General features: G+C 41.1%; 1 long non-coding RNA gene across 2 annotated transcripts in view; it reads left to right on the top strand.

Annotated features, from left to right (window-relative positions):
- Positions 1-23101, top strand: part of LOC133230258 (uncharacterized) — a 268249-nt gene that overhangs the window by 167772 nt on the left and 77376 nt on the right. For both annotated transcript variants that reach the window (XR_009730801.1, XR_009730802.1), the window contains exons 2-3: positions 10887-10997; positions 15657-15763. This is a non-coding gene — a long non-coding RNA (uncharacterized LOC133230258). The remainder of the gene's footprint in view (positions 1-10886; positions 10998-15656; positions 15764-23101) is intronic.

Below are 23101 nucleotides of genomic sequence, written 5' to 3' on the forward strand. Positions count from 1 at the left end.
GGATGATGCGCTGCAGAGGAAGTTTGTGGGTACTCCATGCCATTTCCTCAGTGTTGTGCTCAGTATTGATTAAGGAGGATCCGACCCAGTGTCCTGGGAGGAAAGAGCCTTTCTTCACTGCTGCAGTGGTCATGGGGAACAGGGTGGCCCCCGCTGACAGCTTAAGGGCACAGGGTTATTCTAGGGACCCAACTAGTGAAAAAGCAACTTTTCCACAGGTTGCAAGACTGCTGATGGGTGGAAGGGGAACAAGAATCCTGTTTTAAGTCCTAGCTCATAAAAATATGAACATCAGCAGTCCTTTTTGTAAAATAAATGAGGTGTCAGGGCTCACGTCTTGATAAATAATGAAGTGCCCCTCTCTCTTCCTCTCTTCATACATCCTCTCTTTATCCCCATTAACTTGTGAACTTTTTTCTGCCAAAGAAATCAGTAGAGATAGTAATGTTCATTTATTTAAGGCCATTTCACTGAATATTGTGTGTACGGTCATGGAGTGTTGGTGAGCTGAACAGGTGTGCGTAGCTAAAGTAACTTTCGAGAGCCAGGTAAGCATTACCATTTGGAACTTTTCAGAGGCTTATCTTCATTCACATCAGCAGAAAGTTTCTGTTTTCTTCATTAATAAGTGTAGCCACAAACACTTGTCTTCTTTCCTTTCAATTTAAACCAAATACTGAATATTAATTAACTGCTGCTCTGTGCCAAGTAACTATGGCTGCTAAAAGAGAAGTAAAGTAGGTCACGCTCTAAAGAGATATGGTCTAGAGTAGAAGGTGGACATACAAAGGCATCATCATGTACAGTGAGAAGTATAGCCCTAGATCAATGTATTATGTATAGCAAAGAGAAAAATTTAGCTATATATAGTCATGGCATCACACAGGGAAGGCTATTTTAAATGCTTAAGATTTTAGCTCATTTTTGAAGAAGGGAAGAAAATTTGTTTGCAGTTTGAACAAAGAGGAAGCAGCAGCCACATTTGCAAGGCATGAAAGTGGGAAATGTCTGGCGTGTTATAAAAAAAATAGTTTGATATTGGTAGAACATAAATTTGTGTGTAAGCAAGCAGTGAAGTCAGCTCTGCAGAAAGCCAGCAACAGGATCTTCTCCTCAAAGAGAAGAAAACATGGCATTTAGTGCACTCCATCCTCAGCTAGCAGGAAGGACAGGAGCTCAGTGAAATTATCAAAAGATAAGGACCCAGGTGGGTAAAGACTCAGATTCCAGAATTTCTGTTACTTTCCCATGCACAGTCATTACCCTGTGTGTTTCCTCAAAACAACAATCAGTGAGACCTTCACAGGAATGTGTAACTTTGAGCTTTTTTTGGTTTTTGTTTTTTTTCCAAGAGAAGTAAAAAACAAAGAAACTGCGGGGAGATCCTGCACAGGCTGAGATATGGACTTCCCTAGGGGAGATGGGTCCAGGCACACCAAAATAAAAGATAAGCAGGCAAGCTATACAATGAAACTCATCAGAAGGCAAGAACAGGTGTGGTGTGTGAAATACTTTTTGGGGTCTGAGAAAGGGCCCAGGGATGTGGACTGAAGGGTTACTAGCAAGAGGTATTTTTCTCTCATATACAAATCAAGCCAAGGCATGCCTCCCTCAGTTTGAAGATGAAGTCTCCTGTCCCCAGGAGAGGACATGAGGCTAGATTGAACACGCTGTCCCAAGGTCTGGAAGCATTAATGGACATGTGATTCTCTCTTCTTATTGATAAACCATCCTGACTCAAGAATCTTGTCTAAGAATGATGTGAGTTTATCTGTCTTGATGGCCAGGAGAATCAGCCATTTGAGGAGCAAAGTAAAAATACACAAGTTACTTTTTGAAAACAAGGGGGGCGGTAATTGAAACACAACACAAAAGCATACACTCAGAATCATCAGATCTTGGGGATGAAACAGAGTACAGAGATCAGAGGCTAAATGCCACTCAAGAAATTGAATCCTCTCCAGTATCTCCCCCACAAGCAGAAACATTAACATACGGTAGGTCCAAATATGAGAAGAAGAGCTGGGATGCTTACTTGCAAAACAGGGTAACAATGTTATATATCACAGAGGGATCTGTTTACTGAAAACGTTTTCCTTCCCAAATATCTGACACCCAGTAACTTCTCCATATGTATGTTCTCTGAGTAACAGCTAAAGAATGTACAATGGCTAATGGGTTCCCTGTGGGGGTCTGGAGAATATCAAATCCATGTACTAGGTCTCTGTTTTTTTAAGCTCACAGTGTTGGAATGAATCAGTTTATTTCAGCAGGATGTACTGGCCAGAGGTGTGGGATGTTGCATATCTGTTGAATAATGACTGTGTGCTGGGGATGGTAGAAGGAAGTCAAGTGGAGATTATTATCTCTTCTCAACATCAGCATTGAGATGTAGGTGTATTACTAGCCTCACAGATGAGTAAACTGAGTTTGATTAATTTTCCTTAGCTCCCGTTGCTACTGACAGCCAAAAGAAAAATCAATGGCCTGTGCTGTTGTTTGTCAAAAACTCATGCTCTTTTCAAAAAATGGTGCAGGGACAACTGGATAGTTACAGGCTAAAGAATCAAGATGGGCCCCCTACTTCACACCACAAACAAAAATCAGCTCAAAACAGATCATGCTTAAATGTAAGAGCTAAAACTCTTAGAAAATGTAAGAATCATTCTTCATAACTTTAAAGAAGGCAAAAGGGTGATTCTAGGAACCCACAGGTTAGGCAGTTGGTGATTCAGTTGGTAAAGAGTGTGCCTGCAATGCAGGAAACCCAGGTTTGATCCCTGAGTTGGGATGATTCCCTGAGGAGAGAAATGGCAACCCACTCCAGTGTTCTTGCCTGGATAATCCCATGGATGGAGGAGCCCGGTGGGCTACAGTCCATGGGGTCGCAAGAGTAGGGCAACTAAGCAACTCAACCTACCTACCTACATAGTTGATTTACAATGTTGTGTTGGTTTCAGGTGTACAATAAAGTGATTCAGTTATGCATTTATCTGTATCCATTTATCTGTATTCATTCTTTCTCATGTAGGTTATCACAGAATATCAAGTAGATTTCTGTGTGCTATATAGTAGGTCTTTGTTGGTTGTCTTTATCTTCTAACTAGTAGTGTGTGTATGTTCATCCCACCTCCTGATTTATCCCTCCTCCTACCATTTCTCCTTTGGTAATTGTAAGTTTGTTTTTGATATCTGTAAGTCTTTTTCTGTTTTGTAAATAAGTTCATTTGTATCATTTTCATTTTTTAAAAATCAGATTCAGCATGTAAGTGATATCACGTGATATTTGTCTTTCTATGTCTGACTCACTGCACTTAGTATGATACTCTCTGGGTCTATCCATATTGCTGCAGATGACATTATTTCATTCCTCTTTATGGCTGAGTAATATCCCATTATATATATATATATAATATTCATATTTTAGTTTAGTTTAAGGCAATAGTTTATTATGACAGTAAAAGCACATGTGAAAAAATAGATAAATTGGATGACATCAAACTTAAAAATTTTTGTATTACCATTAAGTATGAGGAGACAGCTATGACTCAATAATAAAGACAGCCCATTGAAAAACAGGGAAAGGATTTGAATAGACATCTTTCCCAAAAGGTATATAAATGACTAATAAGCACATGAAAAGGTATTCAGTATTCTTAGTCATTCTGCTGCCAATGCTAAGTTGCTTCAGTCGTGTCCGACTCTGTGCGACCCCATAGACGGCAGCCCACCAGGCTCCCCCGTCCCTGAGATTCTCCAAGCAAGAACACTGGAGTGGGTTGCCATTTCCTTCTCCAGTGCATGAAAGTGAAAAGTGAAAGTGAAGTCGCTCAGTCCTGTCCAACTCTTAGCGACCCCATGGACTGCAGCCTACCAGGCTCCTCTGTCGGTGGGATTTTCCAGGCAAGAGTACTGGAGTGGGGTGCCATTGCCTTCTCCATCTTAGTCATTAGGGCAATGCAAATCAAAATTACAATAGTTCCCACTTATCCATGGTTTTACTTTCTATGCTTTCAATTACTCACAATCAACCTTGTTCCTAAAATATCAAAAGGAAAATTCTAGAAATAAACCAATTCATAAATTTTAAATTGCATGCTTTTCCAATTAGTATGATGAAATCTCTCACTGTCCCACTCCTTCCGTTCCAGGAAGTGAATCATCCCTTTGTCTAGCACGTCTGTTAGTCGCTTAGTAGCCTTCTTGGTTATTAAATCAACTGTCAAGTTATCTCAGCACTTGTGTTCAAGTAACCCTTATTTTACTTAATGATGGCCCCAAAGTGCAAGAGCAGTGATGCTGACAGTTCAGATACGCCAAAGAGAAGCTGTAAAGTGCTTCCTTTCAGTGACAAGGTAAAAGTTCTCAACTTAATAAGGAAAGAAAAAAAAAGGGATATGTTGAATTTGCTAAGATCTATGGTAAGAAAGAATCTTCTATTTGTGAAATTGTGAAGAAAATAAAAGAAATCAATGCTAGTTTTGCTGCAGCACCTCAAGCTGTGAAAGTTATGGCTATGGTACATGATAAATACTTAGTGAAGATGGAAAAGGCATTAAATTTATACAGTAAGGTATTTTGAGAGAAAAGGCAAGAGAGAGAGACCATATCCACTAAACATATTATAATATATTGTTAAAATTGTTCTATTTTATTACTAGGTATTATTGTTAATCTCTAACAGTGCCTACTTTGTAAATCAACTTTTACAATAAATATGTATCAGTCAGTTCAGTTTAGTCACTCAGTTTTGTCTTACACTTTGTGACGCCATTGACTGCAGTATGCCAGGCTGCCCTGTCCATCACCATCACCTGGAGCCTGCTCAGACTCATGTCCATCGAGTTGGTGATGCCATCCAACCATCTCATTCTTTGTCATCCCCTTCTCCTCCTGCCTTCAATCTTTCCCAGCATTAAGGGTCTTTACTAATGTGTCAGTTCTTCACATCAGGTGGCCAAAGTATTAGAACCTCAGCATCAGTCCTTCCAATGAATATTCAGGACTGATTTCCTTTAGGATGGACTGGTTTGATCTCCTTGCAGTCCAAGGGACTCTGAAGAGTCTTCTCCAACACCACAGTTCAAAAGCATCCATTTTTTGACACTAAGCTTTCTTTATGGCCCAATTCTCACATCCATACATGACAAGTGAAAAAAACCATAGCTTTGACTATACGGACGTTTGTCAGCAAAATAATGCCTCTACTTTTTAATATGCTGTCTAGGTTTGTCATAACTTTTTTTCCAAGCAGCAAGCGTCTTTTAATTTCATGGCTGCAGTCACCATCTGCAGTGATTTTGAAGCCCAAGAAAAGAAAGTCCATCCCTGCTTCCATTATCTCCCCACATACTTGCCATGAAGTGATGGGGCCCAGATGCCATGATCTTCGCTTTTTGAATGTTGAATTTGAAGCCAACTTTTTCACCTTCCCCTTTCACTTTGGTCAAGAGGCTTTTTAGTTACTCTTCACTTTCTGCCATAGGGGTGGTGTCATCTGCATATCTGAGGTTATTGATATTTCTCCTGGCAATCATGATTCCAGTTTGTGCTTCTTCCAGCCCGGCATTTCACATGATGTACTCTGCATATAAGTTAAATAAGCAGGGTGACAATATACAGCCTTGACATACTCCTTTCCCAATTTGGAACCAGTCCATTGTTTCATGTCCAATTCTAACTGTTGCTTCTTGAGCTGCTTACAGATTTCTCAGGAGGCAGGTCAGGTGGTCTGATATTCCCATATCTTTAAGAATTTTCCACAGTTTGTTGTGATCCACCCAGTCAAAAGCTTTGGCATAGTCAATAAAGCAGAAATAGATGTTTTTCTGCAATGCTCTTGTTTTTTCTATGATCCAACAGATGTTGACAACTTGATCTGTGGTTCCTCTGTCTTTTCTAAATCCAGCTTGAACATCTAGAAGTTCTCAGTTCATGTACTGTTGAAGCCTGGCTTAGACAATTTTGAGTATCACTTTGCTAGCGTGTGAGATGAGTGCAATTGTGTGGTAGTTTGAACATTCTTTGGCATTGCCTTTCTTTGGGATTGGAATGAAAACGGACCTTTTCCAGTTCTGTGGCCACTGCTGAGTTTTCAAATTTGCTGACATATTGAGTGCGGCACTTTCACAGCATCATCTTTCAGGATTTGCAATAGCTCAATTGGAATTTCATCACCTCCACTAGCTTTGTTCGTAGTGATGCTTCCTAAGGCTGACTTGACTTTGCACTCCAAGCTGTCTGGCTCTAGGTGAGTGACCACACTATCGGGGTTATCTGTGTCATTAAGATCTTTTTTGTAAGGTTCTTCTGTGTATTCTTGCCACCTATTCTTAATATCTTCTGCTTCCATGTATGTGTAGGAGAAAACATAGTATATATTTGGTATATATCTGATTCAGTGCTAGTCTGCAGTTTTAGGCATCCACAGAGGATCCACAGAGGAACTTATCCTCTGAGGATAAGGAGTGTTACTGTGCAATGAAATACCATTGCATACCCACTAGGATAGTTCAAACTAAAAGGACAGAAAATAGTAAGTGTTGGAAAGAATGTAAAGAATTTGGAACCCTGATAACAATCCTGGGGCTTCCCGGGTGGTGCTAGTGGTAAAGAACCCGTCTGCCAATGCAGGAGATATAAGAAACTCTGGTTCGATCCCTGGGTTGGAAATATCCCAGAGGAGGGCATGGCAACCCACTCCAGTATTCTTGCCTGTGAGAATCCCATGGACAGAGGAGCCTGGTGGGCTTCAGTCCATAGGGTTGCAAAGAGTCAGACATGATTGAAACAATTTAGTAGGCATGTAAAATGGCAGGGTCCCTTTGGGAAACAGTTTGAAAGTTCTTCAAAATGTTAAGCATAGAGTTTTCATATTACCCAACAATTCCACTCTTATGGATATCCTTAAGGAACAGAGAGCATATATATATATACAAGAGGACTTGGACATAAATGTATGTAGTAGCATTATTCATAATAGCCAAATGTGGAAAAAAACCCAAATACTTATCAGTTATAAATTGGATATATAAAATGTGGTATATCCGTACAAAAGACTGTTACTTAGCAATAAAATTAACGAAGTACTGATACACATTACAACATAGGTGAATCTTGAAAGTGTTATCATCAACAAAGGTACCAGTCATGAAAGACCATCTGTGGTATGATCCTGTTTATCTGAAATGTCCAGAATAGACTAATCAGTAGAGATAGAAGGTAAGTAGTGGTTGCCTGTAACAGGCGGTTGAGATGTGACTGGGATGTAGACTAACAGGTATAGGATTTCTTTTCAGAGGATATACATGCTTTAAAATTAGATTGTGGTTTTTCACAGGATTGGATTTCCCTGTGAATTTACTAAAAACTTTAAATTTTATACTTTAAATGTTTGGGCATAGCAAGTGAATTGTATGTCAATAAAACCATTTAGGGTCTTCCCTGGTAATTACCTCTATGACTTTTTGGGAGCTTCTCTCTCGGTAAGCCTCACTGTTTCTCATCTGTAAAGTAGAACAAAGAGTTTTCATCTCATTGGATTGTCATGAGGATTAAAGGAGATAATGTATGTAAAATGCTTAGAGAGTGCCTGATATACCTAAGTGCTTTGTCAGACATTGCTTTTCCCGTCTCCCCTCAGTTCTCCCATTTTACCATAAAGTCTCCAGGTTTAGTCGCTGCAACCATTTCCTAGTACCTGCCAGCAAGGCTCCCACCCGAGCAGCAGTCTCTCTGCTTTATGACCGTGTTTACTGTCCATCCCCAGAGGGAAGAGCATGGACTTCTTCAAGGTAGAGTTAGGTTCAAAGCCTGATTCTACCGTAATAGCTTACTAGTCAGCCCCTTTGGCGTTCAGTTTTATTAATTGATCAATGATTAGCATTTTTGCCTGGAAATGCTGTTATGAGAATTGAATGTTGTGAGTCATGATAATAGGGAAAACACCAAGCCCGGTACTGGGCATTGTGAAGAGACACTCATCCAATATAAGCTGTCTTCTCTCCCCCACCCTTTCCGGCTTTCAGCCTCAATGAAATAAAATGATCTAATAAGAACAAAAATGCACTTGACATGAAGGAGGGAAAAAAAAAAAAAAAACACCTTGGCTGATGGTTTTCTCTGCCAAAAAGATCTTACCCAGAGCTTCCTAAATGACTCCAATTAAGAGGCATTTTTTGAAGGCATACACATGTATGCTGTTTTTATTCCCTCTTTCTCCAATGATCAGGTTAGATGGAAAGAAATAGACTACTTCAGTTTCACACAGAGTTTTATAAAAAATTTAAACTCTAACCATTCCTGCTCCCCAAATTGGCATTTATTAAAGTTATGAGGAGAGTTTGCAAGCAGGAACTACATCAAAAATATGCACAGGGCTCTTGGAGAGTTACTTTCTGCAAGTGATGATGTCTTACTGTCAGTCTTTGAAAGAAATATCAAAAAGGTAATGTGAGCTGAAGCTTAAGATTTCTCAATATGTCCATTTCAGTTACAAAGAATTTTTATGCTCCATTTCAGACATTATTTAAACATTGTTATTCCTGCAAACATGCCACCCAGAGATAAGGTTTTGCTCTGAACCACATCGAAATGCAGATTGGTCTAGAAAGTCAGTTTCAAAGTGCCTTCTTGGAGGTAACTGTTTATTAAGCCTTGGAGGAATTTCAATTGCAAACCCTCAGTGGAAAGCAAGGGGAGCAGTAAGATTTGTAATATTCTCCTTAATCATGTGATTTGCACAACACTGGTACAGTTATAATCTAAATAAAGTTCCTGGAGCCATCAGGGCATTATACTGTAGCTGCTTCATTTAATCTAATGGCCCACATTTAGGTAATTTTCATGCATTTTAATCTATTTAATGATCACCTTTCTCAGGTGATTTACAGCAACTGGATGTCTGGGGCTCAGGTACCTAGGAGCCATGCACTGTACAATAAACCAGAAGATACTTCTGGAAAATGTATGTTTTGTTTAGATCTGCCCTCATTAAGCACCAGGATAATATTTGCTGAGGATGTCCTTCTGCCTAATAAGATTTAATAGTGTACATTGTATAGGCACCCAAAGAACATAATTAGTCTAAATAATGCAGAATATATTGAAATACTGACCACTAAAGACCTAAGACCAGGCAGGATACCCCAGAATTTTCTATGAAAGATGATCAAATGTGGTAAGTAGCTCCTTTACACTATAAGAGATTTAGGGTTTACTTCATTCATTCAAACCTCTGAAAAGTCCTGTAAAATGAAGATATATTTTGTTTGCTGTAATCTGTGCTTCTTAAACTTCAATCATAGAACCCATCCTACCTTGTAACACTTTTTTACATCCTTCAGAATATACCTCATGAAAGAGAACATTAGCCTATATCCAATATCAGTTTTTCTTTGAAAAAATACAACATAAATTTGGAGACAGACACAACTAGGCTTCCGTCTGGCACTTGCAAACATTGAGCTCTCACAGCGGAAGCTATTTCAGCTCTCTGAGCCTTGCTTTTACCTTTTGAAAACATACGTTTTCGATTGCTGAGGGGTTTAAGTGAGAACATATATGCGAAATTAGCAGAGAGGTGTCTGGCACATAGTAGGTTTAAATCCATATTAGTGTCTTTCTCCTATTTTATGCAGTCTCTAGAATGCTGGAAGTGCAGCCATAAATAAGATGGTTCCTACTTAGCAGAATTGTAGATTTTTCTCAGTGAAAGACTGGTCTCTGTTTTATGTGGCCTTCTGAATAGACATTTTGGGAAGCCTGTCATGGGGCTCTCACCTTAAATGAGGACTCACTATATGTCAGATGATGTACTGTGCTGTGCCTTGTTTCATCATCAGAGCAATCCCATGAAGTGAGCATTTTGAATGGGAGAACTAGGTCTGCTAGAGATAACTGTCTAAAATCACACATCCGGGGCTGGAGAAGTGGGCAATAAACTTAGTATTATCTCATTTAAACAATCTGCCATTAATAACCACTAGGTTATCACTTATCACTAAGAATATGTTCTTTTTAAACAATATTTATGTATTTGGATCTTTGAGCCTTGTGTGGCACACGGAATCTTTGTTGTGCCATGTGAGACCTTTCCTCATGGTGCTCCTGCTCTCTGGTTGAGGCTCATGGGCTCCAAAGCACATGCGTTTCAGCAGTCGCAGTGCACGGGCTTAGTTGCCCCTCGGCATGTGGGATATTCGTTTCCCAACCAGGAACCGAAACCACGTCCCCTCCATTGCAAGGTGGATTCTTACCCACTGGACCACCAGGGAACTTGTTCTTGTCCCCAAGAACTTGTTCTTAAACTTCCAAGGACCGGATCAACAACCAGTCATGAAAAGAGAGCTTGAAAGGAAGAGAATGAGGAAAAAAGGAAAATAAGTAGAAAGATAAATAAAAAAGCAGAAAAGGAGCCAGAATGTGAAAGAGACTTGGGCCAACTGGGCCGTGTCTGACAGCCAAGGAGGTTCTCAGGTGACTCTGTGGCGTCATTGTTTGGCAGAATTCTGCAAAGTATTGTGAATCTGTCAGAGCCTGGCAAATGTCATGCCTCATTAGGCAATGTAAAGTTCACAGTGTTTAATATAGATTAAAATACTATTCTGTTTGCCAAGATGTTGTCTATCGTGCGTATACAAGAAATGGTAGAAATTCCCCTAGACTTTTGTCCCAGTAACATCAAAAGGTCCTCTCATTTTTCCATTGTGGGTTATAATTTAGACCTCTATGAAAATCTGTCAGTAAAGGTGAGAGGTTTACAAGAGCCAATTAACATTTAACTCATTATTGACTGGAGGATTTTTACAGAAATTAAGGCCTGTGACTGGCAATTTTTATTTTGGCTAGCCAAAAATTAATTCTGTTATTTCACTATCACTTCGCAGGTTATCACATTCAACAGTTACATCTGACACATCTGTAATGTCTTCTGATTTTTGTGAAATGTCATCTTCAAACCTCTCTTCTGTGGAGACAAAGGAGCATTCTCCAGCACCGTGAGTTTCATTTTCACTTTCTGTATCAGAATCGGTCACTAAGGACTTTTTGTCTTTTTGTTGGTCTAATATTCACATCATCTGAATCAGAACTACATTCTGAAGAACTAATCATCTTCTGAGACCCTAATACATATGCCGCTTGGACAGTCATAGAAAGTATCTGCATAAAGTTCATAAAAAATTGTTATTCACTAAAAATTTCATGATGTGTCATTTTTAAAAATTTTATGTTTATGATACACACAAGGTTGCAACAAAAACCTGATGGAGCAATATGTGAATGACAGTGACAGTCATGGGTTGTGTAATGAACCCTTGATCAATCTTAAGCTCTAACAACTTTGCATGGTGATGTTTATTGTATCACTCTCTAAAAGCATATTAATACGTCTCTGGTCAGTAATATGTTAGGATATTCAAGTTGACGATGAGGAAATCATACTTTGACCACAGTTTGAAGTTGGGAATGATTTTAAATAAGAGTTTTGCAGACCTTGAGTTTAAATAATTTTGGAAAGTGACAAAATAGTTATCTTTGAATATATAGAGTGGTGTCATGTTAAATAGGCAAGAAATCTGTATTTTGGACATCTTTATCCATAAGTATAACAGGAAATAATCTGGAAAGTTGGTTTACATAAATATACTACAGCTATGTTCATCTTATTTAATCAATTAACATGTATTTATTCAACTTATGTCTACCATGTAAGTACTGATGCTGGAATTGGGACATATAAAGACGATATAAAGACAACAGGTCTAGGGAATTCCTTGGTGGTCCAGTGGTTAGGATGCCACCCTTTCACTGCTGAGGGCCCAGGTCTAGTCCTTGGTCAGGGAACTAAGATCCTACAAGCCACATGTTTTGGCCAAAAAAAGAAGACAACAGACTTGGACGTCTGCATGAAGCTCACTGAGAGAAAGAAATGCAAAAGTCATAGTAAGTGAAATGAGCTCCAAGAGAAGATCATTTGCATTGGGAGCCTAGGGAGAGAAAGTGCTAATTTTTATAGAGGAAGATAATTTGTATTAAAATTTCCAAAAGGATGTGATGTTCCAGTTAAATGTTGAGGGAGGGTAGGATTTTGACTGGGAGATGAAGGCAAAGAAAACCTAAAGCAGGGGGAACTTGCAGGGCAAAGCCAAGAAGGTGTGAGGTGGGTTGATGTACTCCATGAGGCACAGCCAGCTTGGAATGCTCAAAGCCGCCTGTGTCCCTGGTGAGGCACCATTTGAGCTGAACCTGTTGGGTGCGGAGGAACCTGGTCCTCATGGGCTTTGGATATTATCTTACGGGGAACAGAAATCCACAGAAGGACTTAAGCAAGACAAGAATGAATGCCCATCACATAGAAGACCACTTCAGCATCGCTGTGCCGGGGTAAACCATTTCATGAGATAAAGAGACACCACAGAGGAGTCAGAAAGGGTCCCTCAGGCATCCGCATGCACATGCAGCCATCCTCACCGAAACCCGCCCTCTGGGAAGAACGATGTGCTGTCCATTCAGTAAGAGAAAATCCACCACATGAAAACTTTGCATAACATCTCAGGTCCTTTAGTAGAGTTTTGAGTCACACAAAATAGCACAGCTTGGGCAAACTTAAAGTTCTACATATTTTATAGGGCTATTTTGTATTGTCAGAAGTCTAAGAGTAAAGAGGCATCAAAGATAATTTAATTTGATCTTTCAGCTGATGCTTGAATCACTTCTATAAAACTTCTGTCAGAGGTTGCTCAGTCTCTGATTATTTAGAGTGATAGGAAACTCACCTTCTGCCCAAATAAAAGTGCTAATCAAACCAGTGGGGACATGAGGGATTGGAACACAGTGATGGGCAAGTGTGTCCAGGTGGTTAAGTGACCACTGTACTTAGAGCCTGGGGGACTTGTGAAGATCTCCGTTCATGGAGGGGTTTTGTGTCTTCACAGTGGGAGTCACATTCTGAGCAGAATCTACACTGGGATTCAGAGGCAAAAGCTAGGAAGTGAAGAAGTCAAGTGGTAGGACTCATGGGCTGGTTGAATCAGCATTATCTGAAGCACAGGGTAAGAATGGGGGCTGGTCACTGCAGATGGATCACAAGGGGGATGGCAGGTACAGGACTGGTTCAGGGAAAAAGCTCAGGAAAAAGACCATGAAGCCGTGCGATTCATCAGAGCACGGTCTTATGAATGAGGTCTACAGAGTGAAGGCACAGGGTTTTAAAGAAACAAGTGAGCCTGGAGAAAGCCTGGATGAATCAGAGCCACGAAGCATCATTTGGGTTCACAGTTCAACATTTGCTAGTGGCTTCCTATGCAATGCAGTGGGCTCGGGGTCGGCCTTTCCCTATAGGGAGCTGACAGTTCCTGGCACCTTGGCTGATATTTGACTACACCCAGGCCTTGGTTTAACTTTAAACCCCAGGGCAAATTCTTTCAGTGTGGAGGTCCCTCTTATTTTCCTGCTACTGTTTTTCTTTTGAAAATGTTGAATATGTTAGACAAAAATCAGCTGATTATATGAAGGAAGTGCCTATTAGTGATGTGTGTGTGATGGGGGAAGGGTAGCCTTTCGTGTGCTGCAAGGAACATAGAGGGCAAAGAACATCCCTGAACTGATCTTTTTAGGAAATTGCAGAGTGAAAAACAAAGGACAGATTTTCAAACTAGATTTCCTCTCTGAAAGAACATCCTGAGACATCGCTATTAGTCATAGATACATAATTTAAGGGTTCAAAAGAAGTGTCAGAAAACAATTTTCATGCCAATTTTTCAAACTCAAAATGGAGGGATGAAAATATAGGAGGCGCTGAGGTCATGAGCATGCATATCTTTCAGGCTTAATGTCCCACTGTGGCAATTAGAAAAATCAGGTAATTGGACAGTTACTTTGTCAAGATAACTGGTTAAATCAGCTGAGCAGGTGAAAATCTGGGAGCTTGGTTTTGAGCATAAACTCACTAAATAAGATTTTAAATGCATATTTAGGACAAGAAAATCAGATTCTTGTGTTGTGATTATAAAGCACAAGTTCATGAAAGAAAACCAGGAGGGAAGCAAATCAACATACATTCTCTCTCACTCTCTTTCTCTCTCTCTCTGTCTCCACATATAAACACACACAGATACACACAAACACTCCACACATGAACACGTACTGTCAGGAGAGCATTTCAGCTTTGCTACGGTAACTAGTCACCGAGCACCAAGACCCATACAAGGAAGCTAAAGGGTATTGTCCCACCTGGATCAACTAGTGAGACCTTCAAACCCATCACCTTTAGGACTTAACTCTTGTGTTCTCCCCTTGCAACTCTTTTCACTTCCTATTTCCCCAGATTTGGTAAATAGCACTAAATCCACCCCTATGTGCAGATTAGAGACCTGGGTATCATTCTTTATAACATTTCCCTTCTCCCCTCTTTTAAAAGCAGTGTCTATGTTCTGTGGTCCTGAATGATTTCGCAAATCTAACCACCACCCGCTCCCACTGCCACTACCCATGTCGAAGGCACCATTGTCATTAAACTGGACTGGCTGCCAACCATCTGTTACCACACCTTCTTCTTGTTCCCAGTTGAATCCATATCCTCACAGGACAGCTGTCCCATGAGCCTTTTAAAATGTAAACTTAATCATGTACCCCAACCTGCCCCGTTGCTTAAAAACTGTTAGCTTCTCCCTGGGGCTTCCCTAGTGGCTCAGTGGTAAAGAATCTACCTGCCAATGCAGGAGACACGAGTTTGATCCTTGGGTCAGGAAGATACCCTGGAAAAGGAAATGGCAACTCCCTCCAGTGCTCTTGCCTGGGAAATCCCATTGTCAGAGGAGTCTGGCAGGCTACAGTCCATGGGGTCACAAAAGGGTCAGACACGATTTAGTGACTAACCAGCAACCACTTCTCATTGCTCTTGAAAAAAAACAAAATCCTGAATGGACCTGCATATTCCTTCATTAGACCCTGACTTATCCCTGGATTTATCTGTGTCTTTATTCCTATCTGTATTAGTATCTGTTCTATACATAGGTCCTTCAGTTTGCCTCAAGCTTGCCTTCAAAGCCTTCCCATATGTCTTTCCCATTACATGGAACTCTATTCATTTCTTAAAACTTAAAGTGATTTCTGTATCACTTAGAGCTTAAAGGTACACTCACAGGAAGTTTTCCCAGACCCCCTGGACTGAATCAGTCCCCTGCTTTAAGCCTGTTTGATGTCACTTTTATTGTTGTTGTTGAAATTAGTTGTTTAATAACTATGGACCCTGCTGGAACTGTAAGTTCCATTAATGCAAGAAAAGATGTGTGCTGTTAACCAGCATATCCCCAGAGATTGAAATAGCATCTCAAACTGAAAAAAAGTCCTAAAAAAAAGCATTTGTAAAATGACCCAATGAATTCCATGAGTGATCTTTGGTTTATTGGCATCACAATGAGTGGTACTGATAAACCACATGGATCCAAAATTAATATGAAGTTCTGAGCCCACATCCTCAAAATCAACTTCCCATGAGTATATGGAGGAAAGGGAACTGAAGATTCTGGTTAACTAGACATGTAATTAAAATAAAATACTCCTGGATGCAATTGTTAAAGAAGTGGTTTTATAAAGAGAAGTAGATTATCTGGGACAATAAACGCGGTACTTCTGTTCCACTCTGCACTGTGTAGGATATCCCTGCAATATTCTGGTCAGACCTGGGACTTTACATATTTGAACAGTCCAGAGGTGAGAGAAGAGGATGCTGAGGAGGACGGGGAACCATGGTAACCAGGAGGTATTGTCGAAGTTCTTGGGGAAGTACTTGGGGAGGTACTCTGTTCAAAAATCTGAAGAACTCTCATGTTTGTGATGAAAATGTCCTACATAACCTAAAAGAGAAAGAGCGGCAGGAGTGCTTGGGTGAATCTCGGGTAGAGCCAGATGATGGCTGTCTGTATGGAGAACAGTTTTGATTAAACATCCTGGACTGTAATATAGGTTCCACCCTAGACCGAAAGAGTGTGCAAGGTGTCAGCTTTCTCAGGAGGTGGAATGGGCAAACCCAGAAAGTTGTAAGACGTCTGCCTCTTGATTTGGTCCAGTGTAGACTGGCTGGTCACGTGGTGCTGACAGTCAAGGCTTGTTGGGAGTTGGCATGTGGCCATACCGGTTTCCTAGTTAACTGGCATTTATTTGAGGGGCTTTCCTGGTGGCTCAGATGGTAAAGAATCTGCCTGCAATTGGGGAAACCTGGGTTCAGTCGCTGGGTTGGGAAGATCCCTTGGAGAAGGGAACGGCAACCCACTCCATTATTCTTGCCTGGAGAATCCCACAGGCTGCAGTCCGTGGGGTCACAATGAGTTGGACACAACTGATGATTAACACTTTCACTTTTTTATTTGAGAAGATGCTGTGTGCCTGAAATTGTGCTGGGCTTGTTCACAAAGCTGACTTATTAGTGCCACACCACAGCTCCATAAGATACATAATACACTTTTGAAATCCCGTTTTGCAGGTAATGAAAGTGAAACTTAGAAAAGAAAAGAGACCTTTTCAAAATATGCTAATGATCCTTTTTCTAAAAGTTTTTTTTTTTTCCAGTTATTTATTTACAGTTTGTTTGGCTGCATGAGGTCTTAGTTGTGGCACGTGGGGTCTTTCACAGTAGCACAGGCAGGCTCATTGTTGCTGTTCTCCAGTTTCTTTTGTTGTGGAGCACGGGCTCTAGATGGCATGGGCTTAGTTGCCCCACGGCATGTGGGATCTTAGTTCCTGGATCAGGTATCGAACCTGCTTCCTCTGCATTGGAAGTCAGATTCTCGACCACTGGACCACCAGGGATGTCCTGGGAAATGATACTTTTCCAGTGGTTCTTCTTTTTCAAAGTCCCACAGTCCCGTTTTGCTTTTTCAAAGTTACACTTTGAGGCCGTTCCAGGGCTCATGAGCTCTAATTCTACCATACTGAGCTTGAGGCCAAAATGGCCAGCACACTTAGAAACCTGGCCACAGTGATGACCCCTGGCCACAACTGAACAAAAAGACAAAGTCTTCAAACTGGGTCATTTCTAATGACCAGATGTAGCTGAGACTACAGAGAATGAAGTAGGGTAGTAATGTGTGAGTGTGCTCAGTGGCTGTGGTCATTTCCAACTTGCAGCCCTATGGACTATAGCCTGTCAGGCTCCCCTGTCCATGGGATTTTCCAGGCAAGAATGTTGGAGTGGGTTGCCATGCCCTCCTTCAGGGAATTTTCCTGACCTGTGGATCGAACCTGCATCTCCCATGTCTCCTGCAGGTGAATTCTTTACCACTGAGCCACCAGGGAAACCCAGAGTAATAATAGTGGCAGAGTATTTGTAATATAGGGCTGGTTGGCTCTCTTAAGTATTTTATTCATGTTTCTTAGGGGTAGAAGTACCAGACTTAGCAACCAGGGGCTTATGACTGAAGCCATTGAAGGCAAAACCTGGAAAATCACAATAAAAACTTCATGATGCTCATAATTAGGCTAAAAATAAGAGCATATGGCAGCTGAGGGAAAACATGAGCTGCATATATTGGATTTCCAGTAGACAGAGTTGAAGAGGAATGGATATGGGAAGGCATATTATTGTAGGTGAAGACAGGAAAGAAATGGATGGAATTAATAACAATTCATCTGGAAAAGTAAGAGAGCTCTGCAGTGATAAATAGAAGTAGAAGAAAATAAACGAATAAATAAAGCAAAGGATAAATAGCCCATAATGCGAAATACTAAAAGCCTAAGCTGCCATCAAAGACAATAAAAAATATGGGGATGGATATATAAAAGATAAAAAAAGACAAGAACAGAATGCATAAGGCAAAAGTGGGGATAAGAAATGTCTTTTTCAAACAATATAAGAAATCTCTTAATTAATGGGTGAGAGGCATGTAGCTCATAAAACTCTTATGAAAGTAGAGTGGAAATAAGGAAGCTCCAAAACCACTGGTTAGACATCCTGAGAAAGCCGGGGTGGTGCAGTAAAGTAGGAGAGAAAGAGGGAGGTGTTATAATGTAGGGATTTGTTTTTCTTCCCGCTGGGAAGTGGTGTGGGAAGAATGGGGAGGCATATCTGAAAGAGCACAGATGAATTTGGGGATCATACCATTGGGGTTAGAGTCTTGGCATTATACTGTGGAGATGATATGCCCTTTGTCACTTTTCCTAACCTCTATAACCTTATGTTTTCTCTGTTGAGCGGAAATTATTAGTCCTTACAATGGGTGTACTGTTGTGAGCATCTGATATGAAGAATGCGTGTCAGTGGCCTACAAAAGAGCCACCCGCATGACAGCTATTCTGATTGCAAAGTCAGATGGTAGAGTGGAAAGAGCTATCCCACAGATGAACAGGAGAGAAGGCAGGAAATTCAGCTTGACTGAACCCTTGCAGTATTCTGGGCACATACACACATTAATACTCTGATTCCTCACAATAACCTTATGACAATGACATTAACTTCCCCAAACTTCAGAAGCACAAATGGAGGTGCAGAAAGCTTAAATGAAATGTCTTAGGTCTCTCTGCTAATGATTGATCAATCTGGAAACCAAGCCCAAATTTCTGAACATGGAATTCTTATTCTTTGCGTCACATCAGCCAATACCAATTAAATTATATGAACCATTCAGATCCGTCTAGCTCAGATGCCTAAAAGCTGTGACTTTTGGAGTCTTACTGTTTGGAGTCCTGTTTTTTCTCCTTAACTTCAAAGAGATTTGTTTTCACCTCCAATCCCTTGAGTGGGCAAAGGACCTTCAGTATACGAGGTGTCTTAGGAGTCCGTGAGTTTGAAAAATTACACCAGCTCCACTTTCTCCATCCCAGTAAACATGCCAGCAGTAGAAGGCACACGGAAGACTTACAAAGACCCCCAAAAGCCAATGGCAGCGAAGCAGGAAAGGAAAGGACCAAAGACAGAGAGCCCTGAGGGGACTCCTGTGCTCCATCTTTCTATCAGCTCAGTCAGCAGACCTTTAATTTAGTTAGAAACTTCAGCCCCCATGGATGCGGGCAGCGCTTAGAAATGTGTTCTCAGCAAGGGAGGTGTCAGGACGGATTCACGAGAGGTGTTTCATGCCTCACAAATCACCCTGAATATTTCATATACATTAAAAAAATTAGTAGACAAAACTGGGGCCGTGGCATATAATTTACCTAGAGTTGCGAGATGTTTTTGATACAGGGCAGGGCAAAAGATTTATCTGTGGGCACATTAAGCCGTGCTTGGAACAGAGTGCATTGGCTCTGCGTTTGCACCCATCAGAGGGGGTAGCAAAAAAAGCTGTGTCATGAGGCAGTAAATATGGGCGTAGTGCAGAGAAATATTAGCTTCATTTTTCTTTCCCTTCTGCAGAGGGCTCTCCGAAGGACAGTATTGCCCCCTGTATGAATGAGTTTAAAAGGCATAAACAAGGGAGTCTGATGGCCTCATTCGGAGGGTCCAGCAGGGATCTACCTCCTTGCAGATAATGAGATTGTATTCAGAGTAGGTATGCCACCGTGTGAGAAAATGAATTTAATAGAAATATCACTGCTATTTACAACCAAAGGAACACAGGTGAAAAAAAAAGAATGAATTCATGGCCTGCAATGTCTTTTTTTTTTTTAAAACGTTTGGAAAAGCACTTAGTGTGTGACCCTCATCCTGTGGATAAATGTACTCTGAGTTTATAGAAATTCAAACCTCTGAGTTACGTTTGGCTAAGGTTGAAAGAGTTTGAAAATTCAGCCTTGAGCTAGGTTTACTGGCAGAAGATCAGCGTCTTGTATTCACTTTCTGCCTCATTTCTAGATTCTAAAACTCTCAGAACTTGACTCCAGTCTCTTTTTCTTAACCAAGTATGTGCCCCACAGTTGGGGCTACAAGGACACAGGTTTACCCTTGACTTTGTAAACAGTAATTGTGTCTTGATCACTGATGAAAAGACACACCATCTCTTCTGTTAACAGAAAATCATGCGACTGCGAAGAAGTTTAATTTTTTTTTTTCTTCCTTTTGGCCCATTGGCTCTCCTGAACACGGGTGTGTGTTTCCTCAGAGATCTCATGTTGGGAATGAGTTTAGAGGTCTTTGACTTGCAGAACACACAGATGTGTCTCTACAAATGAATCCAAGTTGTAGGAGGTGGTGTTTATGGACTAGCTCAGTGAAGCTAGTCTCCCTGGAATATAGTGACTTTGCAAATTGTAGGAACTGGAATATAGAGAAACCACTTCTTTCTTAAGATGGCTAGAGAGTAGAGGAATGAGAATTGGTGGACCGGAAAGGAGAGGGGATAGGCAATGCTGATGATGGTCTTGCTGGTATATAATCATTTCTCAGTGCCTGAAGAAGGTCTGTGTTTTTGAGTTACCCACCTTCCTGTGGCTCTTTTATAAGTGGTTTCCTTTGAGTCATACCACGTACCTGCCATACCTCCGTTTTTTAACTGAATTTCAGCATTTTCATGATTTTTTAGAGTCACGTCATCTTTGACTAGCAGAATTAAAGTATACATGTATGGTTGACAAGCCATTAGCCCAGGATTCTGGGGCTCGGGACCCTCTAAGAAGTGGGTCTCTAGGTAGAGTCATGATCCATCAGAGAGGCTTCAAAATCAGCCGCTCCCTTCTGGCTACCTGATTTCCTCTCTCTTGCCTGATAAGAAACCCAGATTCCTTTTTATGGATGTGGGAAATAAAATGAGATGAATGAGTCGGAGACTTAAATTGTTATAAAACTATTAAAGAGAAATCTGTCTTAAGTTATCACCTGAGGGGCCGGTAAAAATTGGTCGTCATAGAGGTGGATTTTTAAATAAAGGTTGAACAAAATTACACTCAGATCCCTAAGGATGCTTCTAAATGATCTTTTAAAACAGGGGGTTATGCAGGGAGGTGACCTTCCTGCCTCACTGACTGCGAGTGTTATAGCAAGATACCATGTGTCGAGCAAGGCTTAAAAGATCTGCACATCCTCAGAGTCCGTGTGTCCCCCTGGGTCTTCTATTATCTTGCCCAGAGTGATGCACTACTCTTGGAAACAAGGCAGTCAGGGCTTCCTTCAAAACTGAGTACTCACCTGAAATTTCAACCCTTGAAAATTCAGGATCCTTTGGAGAATCTTTGACTTCTGCAAATATCTGCATACATAATGGTCTAGAGCCCCACCTCCACCATGTCGCTCCCTTGCTTAGAAAGCTGCCACGCTTGCCCTGGCTTTCATGGTGCCTTGCCCCATCATCAACACCACTCCTGACTCTGCATGATGTTCTATGGGACTCCACCATACACGGGTGAGTAGAAACTTCCTCAACCATCACCTCCTGTGTTAAGAGTTTCTAAACCCAGTGTAACAGAGATAGGTTTTTGTTTCTTCGTGTCCTGTACCCACCCCACCATCTACTCAGCACACAGGTTTGTAATTGCCTGCGACTGAGTCTGTAAGTCTGCAGTTACCTCCAAGACAGAGACAGTGGCTCAAGCAGCTCTTCCCCCCATGCTTCGAGGAGGGTTTGATTCACTTTAGGGAGGGAGTAAATATTTACTGAATGAAAAAAAATGAATGAATGGGTGAGTGGAGGGCTTATTCTGGAAAGGCCAGTGGAAGCTTTTCCGGTCTCCAAGGCACATCTGATCATTCCCAGCCCCCTGGCTGTTCCTCACACACTACTCACAGTTCAGATCCGCAGTCCATCAAGAGCCCATCAGCCCATCCAACGGTGTGCTTCTTCTATGAACACATCTCCTCCAATAATGCCTCCCGACAGCTGCATAGTCAGGAGCCAATTTGTGTGGACAGTTTGGGGAGTAGTGGGAAAGAGAATAAGTTTCAGGGAAGTTTTGCTTTAGGGTGCAGTGGTTTAAGGGGGAGGGAAAAACCTTTCATTCTTGACCTGATTTTCAGTCTTCTCAAGCAAGGTAAAAGATGGAGCAGAGTGGGAGTGGATGATGTCAGAAAGGAGACACAGGTTGGTGAGCTTCATCTCCCAGATGTGGGAATAGGGCTGTGGGTTCCAGCTAACTCTGTGCCAGATGTTTTTACCAGTTGAGGGGTAGGGGGAGACAGACCCATCCACCCATTTCAGAAGGGCACCTATTCTCAAGGATGCTTTTTCTCAAAGTGAGATGTTTAAGACCTACCTGAAATTGACACCTTTGGTGGCAGCAAGAGGCAGCCACAGAGAAGAGCCCCTTATCAGCCACCATCCTCCTGGAGGTAGACATTTCACCTCCTGGAGAGTTTACACCAGATGAAAACCACTTTCCAAAGCAGTTAGTCCAGGTATGCAGAGATGAATAAGACCCACTGCATCATGTGTCTGCACCTGCCTAAGAAGAACATTGTTTCTGGGCTTCAGACAGGATAATAGTTGTTAGTTGCAATACCACATTCTGTTAGGAGGAGGCTTTTGTTGATAGTTCTTTATGACCATGACTCCATTAAGCTTCCTTACACTCTCTAGTAGAGGAAACATCCTGCATCCTTTACAGATGGGCAAAAATGAGAAATATGACACTTCTATGGAGGAAGCAGGTGTGGGACTTGGGAATGATTCCCTGCGTCCTGATTCCTAGCTTACCTGGCAGCCTGAGCTCAGCTTTTCTCTCTGCATCATCTAAAAATCTCCACAATCAGTCAAAAGATTTATATTTTCCTATTGCCTTAGCAGCTTCTTCCAAATAATTTTTTCCCCTCAGCACAAGGAATGAATTTAAAGGAATATATTAAATTAAAAAATGGGCTTGCAAAGCAAGATTCTACTTTGACCCTAATATCTCCCTCAGATTCCTTCCTGCATGTGTACACCCTTATCAAACACAGTTCACCTTCTGTGGAAACAGGATGAGATTGAAGTCATGGCCAAAGGCAGGAACGGAAGTGTGGGCATTACTGGCACAAATAACAAGCAAGAGGATGATGGCTGTGAGGAATTTCAGGTGCTAGACCACTAATTGCTGATGTTTTCCAAGAGTAGAGGAATTAGAGCAGATTATAATTTTAGTACAATTGTTTTGAAAAATGAATTTTAAAGATTGAGGTTACTGATTTTTTTGTATTCTTTCCCATTAGATGGAATAAAACAATCTTATTAATATAGCCTTATGCCAGACCATTCCCTTAGTG

Source organism: Bos javanicus, chromosome 18, assembly GCF_032452875.1.
Source record: "Bos javanicus breed banteng chromosome 18, ARS-OSU_banteng_1.0, whole genome shotgun sequence".
Classification (NCBI taxonomy): domain Eukaryota; kingdom Metazoa; phylum Chordata; class Mammalia; order Artiodactyla; family Bovidae; genus Bos; species Bos javanicus.